This window comes from Chenopodium album, chromosome 12 (assembly GCF_948465745.1).
Source record: "Chenopodium album chromosome 12, dcCheAlbu1.1, whole genome shotgun sequence".
In the NCBI taxonomy this organism is placed as follows: domain Eukaryota; kingdom Viridiplantae; phylum Streptophyta; class Magnoliopsida; order Caryophyllales; family Amaranthaceae; genus Chenopodium; species Chenopodium album.
The window spans coordinates 32,704,085-32,717,180 of record NC_137845.1 but is presented as its reverse complement, the minus strand read 5'-3'; the positions used below and the strand labels follow the sequence as shown (position 1 = coordinate 32,717,180).

General features: G+C 36.4%; 1 non-coding gene across 1 annotated transcript; it reads left to right on the top strand.

The window, feature by feature from the left end:
• Positions 1–12,175: 12,175 nt before the first annotated feature.
• Positions 12,176–12,281, top strand: LOC145573327 (small nucleolar RNA R71). Its single transcript, XR_014097375.1, has one exon. It is a non-coding gene; the product is annotated as a small nucleolar RNA R71 (small nucleolar RNA).
• The last annotated feature ends 815 nt before the right edge of the window (positions 12,282–13,096 follow it).

Below are 13,096 nucleotides of genomic sequence, written 5' to 3'. Positions count from 1 at the left end.
TCTCATACCGCTCAAGATTTCCTTAAGAAATTTAGAATAGTTTGGCATTTATTCTAAAACATCGGTGAAAGGAATAGAAAGATGAATTTTCCTAGGCATCTCGATAAATTTCCCAAATCGTTCATCCAATTTGCGCCTATTGAACTTTTGGGGGTAGGGATGTTTCGGTTTAAAAACCTCATGTTCCTCCTTTGTCTCCTCATTAGAACTCTCATTCATCTAGCTAGACTCATCATGTTTATTCCCCTCACTCGAATCACTCTCTTTTTCACCCACCTTACTCTTCCTAGAAACACTTTCATCAAGGACCTTACCAGTCCTGGTGGTGATAGAATAGACTGGTCCTTTAGGATCAATCCCATGTGAGGGTAAAGAAGAGGGGCTAGCATGCTCTATCAAAATATTGGCCAATTTAGAAATTTGGTTCTCTAACATCTTACTATGAGCCATCATGTCATTAAACTTTTTGTCACTAGACGATATGTTAGCGTTCAACACCTTAATTTGATTTTCCATGAAATTCTCTAAAGTACTCAGAGAATAAGATAGTTGAACATAGGAATTATCACCTTGGCCTTGGGTCTTTGGAGTAAATCCGGGTGGGGGACCTCTTTGAGCATTGTTTTGAAAATTTCCCCAACTTTGGTTACTCAAATTACCTCTACATTGATTTTGGCTATAACTTTGATTATGGTTACCATAACCTTGGTTATGATTCCCATATCCTTGGCCGTGACTTTGACCACTATAACCTTGGTTGTTATAGTTACCACGGAAACCTTGGTTTCCTTGGTTCCTATAACCACTCCTTTGATTATAGTTGTCAAAATTTCCTTGGTGATGATAGTTCCTATTCCCATCATAGTCATCACATCCATCACAAGAATCATTAGGGTAAGGAGAGGTACCTCTCCCCTTAGTTTGGGAGGGAAGAATTGGTGCTTGTGAAGAAGCATTCTCATGCTTAGTCTTAATAGAAGTCACCTCTTTCCCTAGGTGCTCTCGTGAGGGTTTCCTAAGAGCTTAACCCACAACTCTAGACAAAACCAAGGCAAAACAAAAAGAAAAAGAAAAGCAAAAACAAAAAGAAAGCACAACCACGACCAACATGACATGACAAGGATTAAGAAAACCAAACAAGCTTTTAAATAGAAAATGCTGCATTTGGACTCAAAACATAGAGACATGCACCAAAGAATGCTCACCTTTCTCAATTAAACGAGGGAATACACGTTCCGAGATGCTCATGGTTAAAAGAGACAAACCTAAGCTAAGCATAGGGAACTAATGATTTCATTCTCCGTCCTAGCCCCAACTAAGACGGTCCACGTTCTTTCCACTAGCTTCAAATCATCCCTTAGTTAGCTCCTCATGATTCCTCGAGGGAACCGGAAAAAGAAATTTTTATGTGGAATCATAAGGTCATCCCGAAATCTCAACTATGCATATTCTCTCCATAGGGTTGAAATCTATCTCCCTCCACCGGTCATTGACCTCACCCCTCTGAAGTTAAAGGGTATTTACTAGGGTTGTAACGTAAGGCTAAGGGTCAAGGCAGGGCAAAAATTTAAAATTTTGGTGATATTTCCTAAGTGAAGCAAAAGGGTGATCAAACCTCAAAAACAAACTAAAGAAATCACCAAACATCAAACAAAAATACCAATAATGCCATCTCCCCCAAGCTTATTCGACACCGACACTCAATAAAAACAAAAACGAAGTAACGCTCCCCCCCAAGCTTGAACAAAGCATTGTCCTCAATGCTTAAACTAAGGAAGAAAACGAAACCAAACTAGTTTTTTTTTTTTTTTTTTTTTTTTTTTTTTTTTTTTTTTTTTTTTTTAACTTTGGATGGCTTTTTCTTAACATTTGCTTTATTTCACACAATATATACAATTTACTTTTCTTGCTTGGTTCAAAGAGCATAATACTTTCTTATTTTATTACAACACAAAACAAACTCTTAAACCGAAATGCTTCACAAACTAAGGGTTAGGGAAACGAAAGGTCATAAGGCTTGTAATGTGGCTCATAATCAAGAAAGGGAATAAGCTCAAAGGGTTGGAAAGAGGAGCAAATGCAAAATAAAAACAAAATAAGTAACAAAACAAAAAGAAGATAAAGAAAAATGAGAAAAGTGGTGCCCTTTTCCTCCCTTAGAGTTGCTTGGTCACGATCTTGGGAGCTAGAGGACAACCCAAGGATTTGCCGGGGATTAAGTAGGTCGTTGGTTCTACTAACCCTAATTAAATTAATTATTTATAATCCTAAACTACCCTAATACAAGTATAGGGGTAAGTAAAGGGTCGAACCCAAAAGGAAGCATGCGAGCTAAACACCAAATTCGCTAAGCAAGAGTCAAGGAAAGGATAATTTTGTTGAATTTTTTTGGATAAAAAGCACTAAACTACGAATAAGCAAAGATAAAGATGAATAAAATCAAGAGAGAACAACGCTAGGGATACGGGGGTGTCAAACATGATAAGAAAAGGGGGAATAATAATAGTTATCATGAAGAACATGCCAAAGAACACAAGATCCTACCTAAACAACCCATTCTCATGCAATAGTCTAGGCAAATCAATGAAAGAGGTCTATGCTAACTAGGATCATTCTCATGCATCCTATTAGACACAACCAAATCAAGAGAATAAAGAAACACAATACACAAAACTCCATTTTAACAACTTATTCTCATGCAATCATTAAAATAGAGGTGATCTTAATCTAGTTCAAATCATTTTCATGCATTTAAACTAGAAGGCAATCAAATAGAGTGCAACAATAGTCTCAAGCCATTAAAAATCATGTCTTTCATCAATTTAAGGCATGTATTCAATCCAACCATCATCATTCATCCAACATTCAACACATATTTTCCACCCCCTTCCCCTAGCTAAAAGATTAGCCTAGAGAAAGGAGAATAAACATAAAATCAATACTAGAAACAAACTCAAGAAACTCAAAACAAAGCATGATTAAAAACAATGAAAACAATAATAACTAGATGAACTAAAAAGATTAACAAAAATAAGAAACAATAAAGCAAATAAATAAAGTTAAAGGAAAGGATTAGAGATTACTAGAGAGAGGATTAATGAAAGATGAAAACTGGAAGGAATTGCTTGATTGAAAATTAAACTTGACCAAAATTGATTACTTGGAAGAAAATTAAGCAATAATCTACTTTATCTCTCTAAACATTATCTAATCTAACCCTAAGAGAGAGAGGCTCTCCTAAACTAACTAAGAAAATAGCATAATAGATTCCCCGTACAAAACAAGCCCCGCAATATATAAAGAATCGCGCAAAAACGCAGAACAGGACCCCCTGTGCGCCCGCGCGTGCGCCCTCGCAGCGGCCTGCGCGCCCGCGCAATGTAGCTGCGCGCCCACGCATTTGTGGGTTGCGCGGCCCGCACGCTGTAGTTGCGCGCCCGCGCGGTGTGGTAGTGCGCCCGCGCACATGTCGGTTAGCACGGGTTCTCACAGGGCTGCGCGCCCGCACATTATGCGCGCCCTTGCACCTTGCTTTCTTGGATTCTTCTCTCATGCTTCCTTGGCTTCTTCTTTGCAATCCAAGACTTCAAATACCTAAGCAAAAACACCAAGGGAAACAATAAGGTATAGCGAACGTTGCAAACATGCAATGAAGGCAAGCATTCAAGAATATACACGATTTCATTTAAAACACATCGAGACATGTATGCATGCATTATTTGAACAAAACAACTCCAAAACACCCTAAGACAAGCTAAAACAAGGCATAAACATTATCCTAGGAGTGACATAAATGTCACTCATCAAATTATTGGATAAAAGACGAGAATAATAAAATAACAGAAATAAAGGATAAAAGAGTGAAATTATTGGAAAATAAGCCGGAAAACGACTCAATAAACACCCTAAAAGTGACATAAAAGTCACTTATCATATGGCCGGCCACATGGAGTGGATTGAAGGGTTTTGGGCTTCCTAACCCTAGTCTAATTATGATGTGATTATAAATAGACTAGGTTCCTAGGGTTTGCGATGAAGTATGGAATTATCTGATCAGTGTGATCAAACCCTAATTATCAAACACAAGACCAACCCCTCTCACACTCCTCTCTCTCGCGGCTCTATCCTCTTCTCTTGGCACCAGTGTGGTGGTTCGTGGTGGTGGTAGATCGTGGTGGTCGGTTAGTCCATTAAAGGTGGTGATCGCGGTTTTCCTCAATCACTCGACCAATCTAGTATTGGTGGACGGCTTGTTCGAAGCTCGTGGACTAAGTAGAGAAGCAACGCTTGGGGCTCTATCCTCTCCCTAATTTTTCAATCAATTTGCTACGTGGAATTAACGCTTCAAAGGTATGATTATGTGTCTTGTGTGTTATGCATGTGTTCTTGGGATTAGGTACATTTATGAATATGATTCATGATTTTCCGCTGCGTTGTACCTATAAATTCCTACAGTTGTATCAGTTAGCCTCTTGCATGAACGCGCTTGATCATATTAATATGATTAATTTGAAGTCCATGTTAATTTTATAATCAATTAAGAGGGAGAAATTAATTTAATTATGGTTCAATTATTATATTTAATGTGATAAACTTTTGAAATTGAATAAATGTAATTTTAATTATGCTCAAAATAGCGATGAAGAGGACCGAATTAAGCCCTAGATCATTCGAAATTTTCGAACCCTAGAACCCTAATTTTTGAATTTTCGAAAATCCTAGCCATAAAAAAAATATGATTTTTGTGCTTGATTTTTTATTTAATTCGAAATGTTTTATGTTTCATAATTTTAATCGGATTGATTTATGCATAAAAATGTTTTGTGTATGATCATTGATTTAATTTTAAGAGTTAGAATTAAATTGGGATTAATTTTATGATGAACCCTAATTTTAATATTGAATGATGATTTAATTTTAATTTTTGGACTGATTTAATTTAACTTTAATAAAAGTTATTTTAATTAAATTAAAACACAAAAAAAAGAAAAATTATTTAGAGGCGGCAGCCACAGCTGGGTGGCGCCGCCACGGTGGCTACCGCCGCTGCTGGTCCAAGAGAGAGGGGAAGGGGAGGGCGGAGGGTGGCTGTGGGCAGCAGCGTGCAAGCGTTGCACGGCTGCTGCCACGGCTACCAGTGCTGCTGCCGCGCTGCTGCCCTTGCGGCAGTGGCTGCCGTCAAGGCAGTCAGCCACCGTGGCTAGCTTCGGCTAGCCAACCACGGTGGCCGGCGGTGCTTGTGTACGGTTTTTTCAAAAAAAAAATTATTTTTGAAAATTATTTCAAGATAAATGATTTATTTTGGATAAGATGAAATATTTTGAAAATATAATCTTTTATTTTAAAAGATAAAATCGGTTTTATTTGGATAAAATATTTTATTTTAGGATAAAATCAAATATTCAAAAGTTGTTATATTTGATATTATCCATATTTAAAGTTGTTAAATTGGTAATTATCCATAATTAAAGTGGTTAATTTTGGATAAGATTGATTAAGATATTCTGAGCATATTCCAAAAGGAAAATAATTGATTTAAATAATGTGATTATCCCATAATTAGATTAGGATAATTGATTTCAAAATTATTTGATTGCCTAATAATTAGGATAGAATCTCCTAAAGTTGTTAGGATAATCATGGAAGATTAAATATGTTTTATCTTTCTAGATTAAAATAAGATTTGATTCTATCTCATGCCTAAATTAAAATATATGATATTTTATGATTCGTCATGAATAATATATGATATTATCTAATTATGATTTAAAGTATATGATATTTTAGGAAATGTGTTGCCTTAATTATAAACCATTCGATGTTGTAGTTTAGACAAGCATGTTAAGTGATTTATTGTATGGCACTTTTATAATATATGATATTATGTTGCTGTATATAGACTTGTATGGCCCATAGATTCTAAAATACGATCTGCGCATCGTGATGTATTTTTGTAATCTAAATACGGTCTGCGTACCGTTAAGTATTTTTGTAACTTTCATTTAAAGTAAATAGATTAGTTATTTAAATAGTGTTAGTCCAAAGAAGCCCATGAAGTGAAGGCCCAAAGGAGCAAGGTGGATGGAGATCCATGATGATTCAAGTGGGAGCTTTTCATTTCTAGTTTTCTTAGGACTAAGGGGCTATACTATGTCATGTTTTATTGCGTTAGTAGATTATGCATGTTAGGTTTTATTTATGTTGATTGATGATGCGCTAGAGTTCACTAAATAATCACAACATAAATGAATCTAGGTCCCAGCAATATTGAGATTGCTTTTCCAATTAGATACCCAACAATCCTTCGATCGTGAGTGATAGGTCGGCCTCAGCAGAGTGTCACTTGTTCTCTTGTGTAATTTGGGGTAGATCACGTTCTACATATTTAATTGGTTATGCTCAACAAGGTTACCTAAAGCGTTTAGAACCTTGAAGCAAAGGGTAATAATTAAGCATGTGATGGTTAATTATTCAACCAAGAGTTACAAGAGTTGTAATAAGTAAAGAGTTTACTCACCTTGAAAATGTAATGCTTGATGGTAGGGTCTCGGTCCGGTCAACTATTACACAAATAAAGGATCTTGGAATCACTTAAAATTCAATTGGGATCAATTAATATAGAATAAAGTGATTTAAAGTTACCAATTTAATCGTTTATGGTACTTTAATGTTAAATTAAACATAATTATTAAACTTTGCCTTATTTTGACTTAGATGGGTAGCCGTAATCACAATGACAACAATATTTACAATCTACGACCATTCCTTGAGAAGGATAGGTTGACAGGAGAAAACTTTTCCACTTGGGAAAGAATGCTAAGGCTCGTTCTGAAATCTTGAGGTAGAGAGGATGTCATTGACACCCCATTGCCAAGACCTCTGCCAGAAAATGCAACTACGGCAGAAGTCAAGAAGCATAAGGAAGCTAATGATAGAGCTGTGCCTATCACTTGCTTAATGATTGCTACCATTGAACCTAGTCTTCAAAAACGTTTTGAGGATCAGGATGCGTACACAATCATGCAAGAACTCAAAGCCTTGTTTAAGAAACAAGCAAGAGTCGAAAGGTACGAGCTCCATCGTGAGATTCTGGATTATAGGATGGAGAAGGGTGCCATAGTTCATGATCATGTTTTCAAAATGATCGGCCTTATTCAAAGTATGGAGAAACTGGGGCACCCATACAGTGATGAGATGGCAACAAACAACATTCTCCACTCACTTCCAGAAAGTTTTAACCAGTTTATCCATGAATTTTAACATGACTGCGACTGCAAATACTATGAATCAATTGCACGCAATGCTGGTTAGTGCTGAAAAGCAAATCCCTAAGAGACCTAAGAAGGAAGTTCTTATGATTCAAAAGGGAAAGGGGTTTAAGAAAAAGGGGCAAAAGGCTAGTGCCAAGAGCAAGGGCAAGCAAGTTGCCAAGGCTCCTGAGAAGCCTAAGGAAAATCCAAAACCCAAAGTTGCAAGTGAAAGTGAATGCTTTTACTGCAAGAAGAAGGGGCATTGGAAACGCAATTGCCAGAAATACCTAGACTTCCTCAAGAAGAATGGAGCATCAACCTCAGGTATTATGTTACAAACATTTTAACTTTCACTTAGGTATGTAATACCAAGTTGTAGTGCTTGACATTATGAATGTTGCGCAGGAACTGCAACCAAGTGAGGCTAGCATGGAAATAGAGCTTGAAGGTGCACTAGAAGTGTTCGAGTGGCCAGAGATAGCTTCATAGTTTTAATTTCTGAATTTTATGATGATTTTAGAACAATTTCCAGTTTTAGATGAGACAATTTTTCAGTGTTACTTTGAATACTGATTCGTTTTTTACTTGGCTTGGACAAGTGTTGATCCATTACCAAGGTAATAAATTGTTTTCATTTTGCTAGATATGAGTTATTTTGCTTTATGACATTGATAAAAGTAGATCACAAAAGCAATTTTAGATGATTAAAGTAAACTTGCTTATACCAAAGTAAGATTAGGTCACATAAACCATTTTTCACATGCAAAGTTATATTGGGTGGACTCTTATTCTAAATTGATTATGAATCACTTGAGAATTAAAAGTCGTGCTTGATAAGGTAAGATGACCAAGTTGCCTTTTAGTTGAAAGGGTAAAGGAGCTAAAATGACCTTATGGAACTCATACATATGATGTGTGTGGACCATAAGTTTAAGGATTAGCAAAGAGATTTAACTATTTCATTGCGTTTACTAATGATTTAAGTAAATATATCGATAATTACTTAATGAAGTAAACCATGGAATCATTGAAATGTTCAAAATTCCAAAATGAAATGTAAAATCAGTTTGAGATAAAAAATTTAACACCACAATATGATTGTTGTGATAAATATTTAACTCAAAAAGTAAATGATCATCTAGACGGGAATTGTTGAATTAGTTCACAATCCAGAAACATTACAATTAAAATGTATGTTGAAGGAAGGAATCAAACTTTGCTTGCCATAGTTCGACCCTAGATTAGCTTTAATGATTTACAAATATCTTTTGAGGATATGCATTATAACAACAATTGCGAATATACTAAACAGATAACTTAACCAAAGTAGTAGAAAAGATGTCATAAGAGTTATGATTTGGAAATGTTCCAAAAGTTATCTTTTCTAAACAGGATTAAGGTTTATGAAGTCGATGTAAAATGTTTACAAAGATGACATAATCAGACAATAGTTCTTCATGGGTTTTCTCATGGAAACTAAGAGGTATTATTCCTACAATCGCGTAGAAATAAAGTGGTTGTTGCTCGCGATAATGTCTTTCTAGAAAGAAATCTCTTCCTACAAAGCCAAGTGGGAGTAAAGTTAGATCTCGATGAGATTCGAGACGAGCAACAAATGGATGTGGATAACACCACATCAGAGACGAAGGCATATGAAATCAGCTAATTTGATAAACCATATGTCGAAGCAAGCTAATTCCACTAGCGAGGCTTCTATCGTCCCACTTGAATGAAAGGCTTCAAAGAGTTGAAGAGAATAATTCTATTGTTGCTCATACCTATTTTAGGTTACTTGGGATCAAAATAAACAGTTTGTTGAAATCTTGAGAAAAGGTGGATTCTAAAATTTTCCTATTGGAATGGTTAGAACCCATGCCCTACAAGCAAGATTTGGATAAGTGTCAACTCAAGAAATAGCTTAAAGCTAAGAAATCCAGTATGGACTCCATGTCTGTAAAGATGTATTAGTCCATGATAGTCTTACAAATAGGGTCCAACCTATTAGATGTGTAAGCCTATTCAGATTCTTCTAGTGATTGCTGATTTCGATTACGAAGTTTAGCAATGGAGAACAAAATCACCTTCATGAAATGTTCTTGATGGATGGTATGTATATGATACAACCTAAGAATTTTGAAATCCAGAATTCATAGAAAGTTTTGCATACTTCAGAAATTCATTTATGGATTGAAGTAAGCATCAGGGAGTTGAAACATTCGTTTCGATTAGGCAATCAAACAGTTTGATTTCCTTAAATAACGAAAAGGGATCTTGTAGAGACAAGAAGTTTAGTGGGAGCAATTGGTCTTCTTGGTCATGTATGTAGATGACATGCAGTTCATATGAAATGACATATCAATGCTTGAATCAGTCAAGTAGTGGTTAGAAAGTTGTTTTCTATGAAAAACTAAGAGATGTTGAGTACATATTGGGAATTAGGATCCATGAAGTGAATCTTGAAGAATGATTGGACAACATCGAGAGACTTATGTTGATAAGGATCTTGACAAGTTCATGAAGCAAGATTCTAAGAGAGGATGTTTTCCCATGTTTCATGGTAGTACGCTCAGTAAAACTCAATGCTTTCAAAAGCTAACAGAGTTGAGTTGTATGGATAATGTACCTTATGCTTCTGTAGAAGGGTCCATTATATGTGTCATGATATGTACAAAGCAAGATTTTACATATAACTTGTGCATGTGTAGAAAGTTTTCAAGTAAATTCAGAATAAGCATATTAAAAGTGGCAAAGTAAAAATCCTTGAGTACTTGAGAAGAACTAAAGGAATTTTTCTAGCTTATGGTGTTAAAAGTGAATAAGTTGTCAAAAGGTTATACGGATGCAAGTTCCCAAACAGGCAAGATGACTTTAGATGGTGATCTAAATGCATGTTTATGTCTGTATGAAGAAGGAAAGTAAGCTTGAAAGAGTTCAAAGCAGAATACTGTTGCATACTCGTTGCTAGAATATGTGTTTTAGCTACAGTAAGAGTAGTTAAGGAGGATGTTTGGATCAAATTGTCTTGTGACTGAAAGGACAACTTTGCTAAAACAAAGGAGTGAGGGTCACATCACAAATCCAAACGAATAGATATGAGATATCACCTCATTTATGAGATCAATGAAAAGCGGAATGTTGTGATCTGCAAAGTTTTTTCATGAGTGAGAAATCACTAAACCCCTTCCATAGACTAAGATATGAGAGTCATATTAAAGACTTGGATTGAAGCAAGTTATGTAATTCAAGTTGTATATGTTTTGAGAAAACATGTTACATAAGGAATGCATCAATTTGCAGAATTATGTTTAAAATAGAAATTTCATTTATTTATTTAATTATGGTTTGGGAAATTAAATAAAATGTCCAAAATAATTATGGATTGATGGGCTCATCAGGTTAATTTATTTAAATAACCTGGTGAATGAAACCCCACAAGTGAACAAAATTCATATATTATTTAAGTTCCTAGTTCGAAATCATTAAAGTGGACATAAATGATTTCAATAAATGGACTAGCATGTAAGATTGATTGGATAGCGCAGTTTCATGGGCTATAGGGGCATAGAGATGCTCGGTTAATCACTTGGATGTGCATGAATGATGTATGATCGAACTATTGACCTACTTTGAAGTGAAAGTATAAAGCTTCCGGATATATTAGTGGATTCCTTTGACATGAGTGGAACATTGATTTCATTCAATGATTGATTTAACTGTGTTACACTCAAACGTCTTCCCGTAACTGGAGATTATAAAGTGTGTTTCCCGATTATTTCAAAAGTTGAGTGGGATCCTTGTTGCCACAGGATTGGATTGAGTCTACCTATTAAATTAGGGAATTTGTCATGACCGCTTGAAGAGGGAGAATTCAGAAAATAAGTGGCCACCCTCAAATGCATTACTCAATAATCATTTGGTTTTGTAATTCTAACTCAGATTTCAAGAAACGATTTGTAGATTAATATGATCTCGACATGTGATGCAATCATATTATCAAATTGACACGTATTGACATAAGGAATTTGAATATTGCACACTTGTCTGAGACAAGTGGGAGATTGAAGGATTTATGTCTTCGTCGTGTGCAATTACTAGATATATAAATGGATCAAATTATGGAGATAATTAAGTTCGGACATTTGGGTCGTCGTTTTGCCATAGCTAGAGGTACTAACGATCTTTGGACTTGTAAAATAGCCTAAAGCCCAATTAGACGGATCCTATAAGGTCACACAAAGGGTCTAGATCGGGCACGAGAGGACAAGGCCCATGATGGGACTCATCCTCTAGTATGGCCGGCCACATGGAGTGGATTGAAGGGTTTTCGGCTTCCTAACCCTAATCTAATTATGATGTGATTATAAATAGACTAGGTGCCTAGGGTTTGCAAAGAAGTATGGAATTATCTGATCAGTGTGATCAAACCCTAATTAGCAAACACGAGACCAACCCCTCTCACACTCCTCTCTCCCACGGCTCTATCCTCCTCCCTTGGCGCCAGTGTGGTGGTTTGTGGTGGTGGTAGATCGTGGTGGTCGGTTAGTCCATTAAAGGTGGTGATCGCGGTTTTCCTCAATCACTCGACCAATCTAGTATTGGTGGTCAGCTCGTTCGAAGCTCGTGGACTAAGTAGAGGAGCAACGCTTGGGGCTCTATCCTCTCCCTGATTTGTCAATCAATTTGCTACGTGGAATTCACGCTTCAAAGGTATGATTATGTGTCTTGTGTGTTATGCATGTGTTCTTGGGATTAAGTACTTTTATGAATATGATTCATGATTATCCGCTGCGTAGTACCTATAAACTCCTACAACAACTTCTTCCCCCGTCTTGTTCATGACTGGGCCTCCGGCTCCGGCATCAAGGCTAGACTTTCCTTGAGGACTCAAACCACCATAAAAGATTTGAATGATTTGGTAAGTCGAAATTCCATGGTGAGGACATTCTCTTTAATACTCTTTATACCTCTCCCACGCTTCATAAAGGCTTTCAATAGTCCTGTGCTTGAAACTTTTAATCAAAGCTCTAGACCTCTACCGTTTTCTTTTGAGGAAAGAAACGGGAAAGAAATTCTTTAGTGACTTCGTCCCATGTTCTCAAAGAATTAGGCTTCACTTCCTTGTTTACCACTCTTGAGCTCTTTCGATTAGAGAGAAAGGAAATAGCTTAAGCCTTATGAACTCTTGTGTGACCCCGTTCACCTTAATTGTAGGTTTGGCTCTCATTTGTTGCACCACTATATTGTTGCCTTTCAATCAAGGTTATCATCGCCGGCTTAATTTCAAAGTCACTCTCAAGAGTTGTTGTTGGAGCAATACCGCTCTCATACCTATATGCACTTAGAGTGCCCAATTCCTTCAATTTTACCCTTGGGACTTCTCCCATGTTCACTTGCAAAAAATCTCAAAGGAAAATATTAGTAGCACGGCTACAAGTGTAGCCTAAAAGAGAAAAATCTTTTTGTATTTTTGAAATGAAATGAAATAGACTCGACAAAAATAGCAAACAACAATGCCATTCCCCGGTAACGGCGCCATTTTTAATGGACGGTGAATTCTAGGTCGTTGGAAACTAAAATTCCTCCAATTAAAATAAAAATATAACCAAACCTACACCTAGTAATAGGGCAAGTTCGGGTCGAACCACTAGGAATAGGGGGAAATTTGCTACGGCCAATGTCAAGCTACTTCGAAAGGTAAGATGGTAGTGTAGGTTATCTAATTCAACTAATCAACCCAAGTAAATCAATATATCAAGACACTAGGGATTTAGGATCCGCATGTACTTGCAATGGACACACACTAATTGGGTTGGAGATTGATTAATTCGAGTATTGCGAGGGAAGAT